At 42.7% G+C, this 7,400-nt stretch overlaps 1 long non-coding RNA gene across 1 annotated transcript; it reads right to left on the bottom strand.

Moving 5' to 3' along the window:
* Positions 1-4,652: 4,652 nt before the first annotated feature.
* Positions 4,653-6,778, bottom strand: LOC142106729 (uncharacterized). Its single transcript, XR_012679765.1, has 2 exons — positions 6,732-6,778; positions 4,653-4,830 (listed from the first exon to the last, which is right to left on the bottom strand). It is a non-coding gene; the product is annotated as an uncharacterized LOC142106729 (long non-coding RNA).
* Between the last annotated feature and the right edge of the window lie 622 nt (positions 6,779-7,400).

Raw genomic sequence — 7,400 nt, 5'->3', positions numbered from 1 at the left:
CGGAGGTAATTGTGCCATTTTCACCAGCTACATCCGCAATAAGACCTGCATGTGCGGGGGCACCAGTTTACTGATTACCCCCAGTACCCTGAGGTGGGAGAGACTATAGTCGGTGATTAACCCAAGGGTGCTACAAGTTAGGGGCAGTGTACCTCTCCCAGCACTACCCTCTGCTCTGAGAAGAGTGAGCATTGCCTCTATTGTGGGACAGGATACATCTCATTCCTTCTATACATTGCAGGACAAAGACAAAGCTGTGGCAAGTGTATAGAGATCCATATGTAAGATGGATGTACTATGTAGGCAAACAGCCACACAGTGCAGGGGACGACATTGAAATGGCTTAATCTTGATTTTATTTAATGTTTTCCCCAGTAGAAATAGTGGAGGACATAAGTTTATATTCTACCACTATGCAGCCATGTCTATATTCAGATATTATAATAAGAATTCCTGTACCAACGCTGTCCCAACCTTTCATAATACAGATCCTCCCTATAGCGTTTATAGTTGCAGAATGTACCTGGTTTCTCTGGCGGTCGCCTGTTTGTGCCGCAGTTTCGCCTTTGTCTGCGCAGAGACTGCGTCTGTGCGAACGGATTGCACAGACACTAAAATGATGTCATCACTTATAATCCATGAGGTTTGATGTCATTACCGGGCCCTATAACAGAACTTAGAGCAGGGCCCCATGATGTAGTGCTCCACCGCTGCCCTGTAGTTTATATCTGGTGTACAATTGATGTTATATCATTTACAAGAGTTTATACATATTGTATGTATAAATTATAAGTCCTGATGTCATTGCTTATAATCAGTGAGGTGTGACCTCATCACTTCAGTGTCTGTCAGGAAACGTGCGTTATATAAGGATTAATGTACACCCTACTGACTACTAGAAGTCACCTTGGATAATGACAGAACTCCTCTATAAGTTCTGATATCCTTATACATGAAAGTATGTCCTATATAAAGCATAAGCAGATAGTACAGATTACAATGAATATTATTTCAGGGGAGCTGGGTGAGGCCTCAGGACCGGCTGGAAGACGTTGCGGAGTGTGTTCTACGGAGTCTATTTATCAAACATAAATCCTCAGTTAAATCCCCGAAAAACATCAGTTTTTGGGGATTAATTGCATAGCAGATATCATAGGGATCTGCTGCTGTGCATCTCTTCCTTTTACTGAGCAGTCCCCGTAAGTGAATGAAAACTTTCACTGAGGACAGCTCTGATCCGAAGAGCAGAGCTGCACAGCGCATGTATGGCGGGATCATGTGATCCCTCCCTGTCACATGACTCGCGTTCATCGGTCACTCACACTACAATGGCTCTCAGTGCGCATGTCCGGTATTTACGGCCGGCGCATGTGCACTACGAGTTTAAGGAAGATGCCATGAAGACCCTTCTCTTTGCACTGAGGGGGCTGCAGAAAGGAAGTGATAAACTTCACAGGGACAGCAGTTTAATGTGACTGCTGTCCCTGCTGAAGTTTATTGATAAATATGAAAGATAGTTCAACCCTTATCAATGCGTTGAGGATTGAAAACTATAAGCTGTGCATCTTAAATATGCCCCATAGAGAAGATTAACGAATAAATATTATTTTAAATAGCTTAATAATTGGAAGTAATTAATCCTGCAGGTCACGGTAGCATTAATCACGTGAATAAGTAATTATAAGTGGTACCACTGATAATCTCCCGCGTGAATCACTAGAGAGAGTTCAATCTTACCGTGAAATAGTGACGCCCGTCTCTGCAAACTCTGAAGACAGAGTTTCTGAAGCGATGAACACGCCCACGGACGACATTGTGACTCGGCTGCGCCCTTGTGTATTGTGGCCATGCCCCTTTCTCCTGAGCGCGCTTTGTCCCGATTCGCAGGCTGAAAATTTGGGAGAAATGTATGATGTCAAAAACTGGGTGGAGCTTCAGGGGGCTTTAAACCAAGTTTCCTCAATCGCCCACAACATTGCTTCGTCCTATGCATTTAAAAGGACAGCACAGTGGTTAGCAGTGCTGTTTCACAGCACTGGAATCATGGGTTTGATTCCGACCAAGGCCTTATCTGTGTGGAATTTGTATGTTCTCAACGTGCATGTGTGGGTTTCCAAAAACATACTGGTAGGATAATTGGCTTCTGACAAACTTAACCCCAGGCTGCTGTCTGTGTGTATTAGGGAAGTTAGACTGTAAGCTCCAACAGGTCAGACTCGTGTGCGTATTACCTGTACAGCGCTGCGGATTTGGTAGCGCTATATAAATAAATGATGATGAAGAGAAGCGGTATCATCCTTATTACCGGTAATAACCTTGTAGACATTACATATACCATGGCTTTCACATGGGTGATCCTACTTTTATATTTGTACCCCTGTGATTCCTGTTCCAGGAAGACACAACTAAGCAAAATAATTTAATGATTAAATAAATAACATTTAAAATGGATGGAACCATTGTATTGCAAAAGAAAATAAATATTATCATTATTTATTATTTATATTTTATAAATAACATATATTGTTATATAAAAATGCTTTTTTTTTCTTCTAGATAATTTTAAACACCCACATAATACCTATAACAATGAAAGCAGAACAGAATACTGGTACTAGATGATTCTTATTGTTGGAACAATGAGTGAAAATAATCTTTATAATATAACATCAGCCTTTGGTCACAACCTACTAAGTCTAACCCCATCCTGAACGTTTCTATACTCTACAGACAATGTGGTTGGTGACGCAGCTGCGACAGCCGCAATTACTGAGACCGGCGGCCGCCATTACTGCGACGGTTTGATACGTTTTCATTCATTGTATTTAGTGCGACCGGATATTATGGGAACACAGATGTCCTATTTTCATTCTGTCTTTAATTTATAAAACCACAAAATAAATTGTATAGATCCAATGCTAAAGTATTAGATTGTGGATTTTGTCCAAGATGTAGAAATCTCAGTAATAGAGGTTATTACGTGGTTCTAGTTCAGGGTAACGGAATAGAGTTTGATTCTCACTCAGCGGTTACAATTTACCTTATTAACCATGAGACCGTAATAGTCCTAGTAATCTATACTATATACTGGATTATATGCTTACACGTGACACCGCTGTGAGTAGCTTATACCGTTTTTATACTGCCGCCCCGGCAATATCCCGGGTTTTTCAAGCCGGGTTTTTGCCGGGGCTCGGAGCGTCCCAGCTCAGAAACACCATTCATACTGCACCTCGGACCCGGGAATTTCCCGGGTTGACCCCATTCATACTGCACAAGTCTGTGCCCTGGCAATTTGTGGGAGTCATCACCAGAGCAGTTTTCATTGGCTGAAAAATGGTGATGTCATTGAAAGGTGACTGTTTTTTTTCTCTATAACAAACCTATGACTTAATTGCTCAATTGTGCACACTCTGTGCTCTGGTAGCTACACAGCTAACACTTCACACACTGGTATCTAAGGGGTCAACCCAGCCAAGCAATCTAACTCTTCTAAACAGACAGTGAATTTGTTTAGAGCAATAAGAACACTTCTTATTAACTGTTAGATTTAATAAAGAGACAGGCAGACAGCCAATCAGCTTGTTTTCTGTGCAACCCGGGTTGAAAAACCCGGGTTGCACCATTCATAGTGCAGGCAACCCGGGTCCGACCCGGGAATTACCCCTCGATAAATCCCGGGTTGAAGACCCCGGTTTTTAGACCCGGGATTTTTGACTTGTACCATTCATACTGCACCAAGACCCGGGTCGTTTGAGCTCACCCCAGCAAAAACCCGGGATTTTGGTGCAGTATGAATGGGGTATTAGTTGGAACATACAGACTATCCACAATGGGAGAATATCTTCATTTGCATCTGTAGATTTATTGCACAGTATTAGTGGGACGTCTCTACATAAGCAAACTTATTTATTATAAAGATGAGATACATGTAAAATAGCACTAAGCACGAGCCTTGGTATATAGGACAATCCGGCTCCTGTCAATTTGTTATTATCCAATATTTAATAAACGCCAACAGATGACGTAGTGCTGTACATTGACTGACATAAGACGACCCTGCTCAATAATTTTACAATTTCGTAATAAGTTTACAATCTGAGTGATGGTTACAATCTCTGTAAGAGGCAGCTAGTTGTGGAGAACCCAGTGTATAGGTGTCTGTGGGACGAGTGTCTCCTCTGTGGAGATTCTGAGTATGGATCTATTTTAGCCAAATGTTTCGTTTTGCACGTCCTGCAGAAACCACACGGGTATACATATAACACTGAATGGGCCATACACCAAATGTGACCGTGGGCCGAACAGGGCATCACATCATGGTATATGGTCTAGTCGTTCCTCTGTGCATTTTCCTTGGTTATAATTAGATTCAATCCAGGCTAGACCCCGCTATGGCCGTAACTTTGACTCGTCCATATTGCTATCCTGGACTGGGCTCCTGACTTTGAACCCTAATAATAGTTTTGGAGTTTTTTAGTTTAAAGTAACCGTTTTTATAAGAATTTTAATGTACTATAATGTAACACTATCTTAACTCCCCAGGTTACCCTATTACCACCCTGTACACAATTCACACAAGACAACAACCCTTTGACCTATGGAATTTGCTGATACAATATAAATAAATGATGATGATGATGATGTGACAATACATTGCAACCAGGGAACAGGCATTTCATTCTGGAGGAAGCCCAAATCAAATGAAAGAAACAGATTATTGCCAATGTCACCCAGTCCCTCGCGTAGTCTGGCTGAGCACATAGATGTGGTGAGTGTGGCATGATGTGGATTTGTCCTTATCTGAGACACGAGTAGCTGGATCCGCCTCTGAGGAGTAGAACAATTGTTAGAGAGTGGTTTGGTAATTTTAGGGACTCTAAATTGCAAAGGATAATATCTAAACTGAAAGTCACATCATCTCCCTAAACATAGTAATAAGTAGTCATACAAATATCTTCCATTACTTCCATTCCATCTCTAAATAAGTCGTATTGTCAGGATTATAGAACAGTATAATATATGGACAGGCCTGGAATTTTCCAAGATTGCAGTAATTACCTTAGACCATAATCCTTTGCTATAACCATGTTTTATATTTAAATCATTTTCATGAAATGCAAAAATTTGTGCGTGCATCATCCTTTATCCTATCACTAAGGAGAAAAGGTGTCTCACCTAGAGAGTGCAATGGTACTGCCCTGTAATCTTGTAACTGACCAATGGATTGTACCATTTCCCTGTCTAAAGGGGGGATTCATTGAACGTTCCACTATCACATTCCAGTACATATTAGGACAATTTATAATTTAACTAGGTTAGCCATGGATGGAGGGGTACAAAGTACCAGGACTCAGTCCTGTCTTACGGGGCCTGGCAGTGGTGGATTATATATGGGGCAGATGAGGGTTTGGCAGCATGGACCAATGGAAAGCTTACAGCGTTGTATTTGACCACACCCCCTCAGCAGCGTCATGTGACATTGGGGGTGGGCAGAGAGATTAATTGACCCTACCTGGGAATACAGCTTTACAGATAGAGGTTGGAGGATATTTGCACATGAACAAGGCCCTGTTGCAGCGCTCGGTGCTGTAAATGAAAATTTTTATCGCATACAGGGAATATACTTTTGCATGTAGCAGACAGATACTGGGCAGCTGTGTCGTACAGTGCGGCTTGGAGTTAGGACGCAACCCTCCCCCCTCCATACTCTAAATTTGTCCGCATATTTTAAATTTGCCCTAACGTGGTTCTGGCAAGGTGTAAAATTACACCTGCTAACTGGATGTACACTGAGGCCTGCAGTGTGCTCGGGGTCCTGGTGGTAACATACTGATCCTTAGGAGATCTTCTGTCTCGGGTTCTCATATGTATGTGTCTTGTGCTCTACAAAAAGTATTTAATAGATGTAAAGTAAACTGAAAACTGGATGAAAGTGATGTGTGACTGCACTGTGCAAATAAAAATGTTCATTCCACATATTGCAATACATGTGGCACTCACCAACTAGCGCCAAAGCTTCCCTTCTGGCCAGCTCTGTGCTAGATATAATTCTCATCATTATTATGATTTTTATCTTATATTATATGCAGGGCCGGATCAACCCGAGGTCTAACTGGACTACAGCCCAGGGGCCTCGGGCATCCAGGGGGCCCTTGGAAGTGCTCAGCAGCATTATTGATCGGTGCGGGGGCGCCCCCAGCCTGATCAATGCTGCTGAACCTGTCACTGTAGTCCTTCCGCGGCGCTCAGTAATCACCTTACTGAGACTGATAAGATCTCGTGATCTCAGATCTCCTCCGTGAGGAGCTTACAGTGTGCCATGGAGGGACTACAGTGTGCCACGGAGGGACTACAGTGACAGGGGAAGGAGGTAAGCGCGTGGGGCGGCGGGCGGCTCCCAGGGGGGGCCTCACGGGGGAATGGAGGCCCCATTAGCACAGGGGCCTCCATTCCCTCAGTCCGGCCCTGATTATATGCAGAGAGCATTTGGGAGAGTAGTGATGTTTTTGGATACATGATGACTTCATACAAGCAACGACATTTATTTCAAATTGAAACTTGTGTGTTAAAATGAATAACACGCCCCCCTCATTGTAAATAAAAAAAATATTTTTGGGGAGTTTGTGGCCTGCAAGAAAGCCTGGACCCCCCCTCCCCCTCCTCCATTAATCAGCCAAAATCACATCAATCATGTGTTATATGGTAACCAATTTAATTAAAGTGTGTACCTGTTGGGTCCACAAACTCTCTCCAATATAAATGAAACTTTCCTAAAAACAAAACAAACAAACCACAATTAAGAAAAATAAAAAACACAGCATATTTTGTTACGGTTGCACACAAAGCGTAATTACTGCCACCCCTAAGGATGCTATTTAACCCTATATAATACATCACTAAAATTACATGTGTCACATGGTTTTATGCCATGAAATAATCCTCGGTGTGTGTGTGTGTGTGTGTGTGTGTGTGTGTGTGTGTGTGTGTGTGTGTGTGTGTGTGAGGAGAGCAAAGCATAGAAAAGGAGTTACCATGTTTCATTGGAGGGGGAGGTAAATTTGAAATGTGTGGGCAGATGAATAGTTGGCAGGCTGGGTTGGAGGACAGGGGGACACTTGCACCTGGGCCGGTCCCATAGTGGGCTACCTTAGCCAGGGTCACCTGCATTGTTTTTCCTTTAAAAAATATCCCCAATAGGCTGTAGGCATATTCTGTACTGTAATATGATATAAGGTAACGATGATACACCAGGGCTACAGGCTTGTGGGTCTTCATGAAGAATGAAATGGATGTATGCAGGGTCTCCGCTCTGCGCAGGGTTTGTCCTGTAACACAATAAATATATAAATATACTATTTCTGTTACTCTGCACGTGAGCCCCCCCAGTGTTTGCACAC

The sequence above is a fragment of the Mixophyes fleayi genome, chromosome 11 (genome assembly GCF_038048845.1).
Source record: "Mixophyes fleayi isolate aMixFle1 chromosome 11, aMixFle1.hap1, whole genome shotgun sequence".
In the NCBI taxonomy this organism is placed as follows: domain Eukaryota; kingdom Metazoa; phylum Chordata; class Amphibia; order Anura; family Limnodynastidae; genus Mixophyes; species Mixophyes fleayi.
Note: the sequence above shows the minus strand (reverse complement) of the source record. Positions and strands in the feature narration are given on the sequence as shown.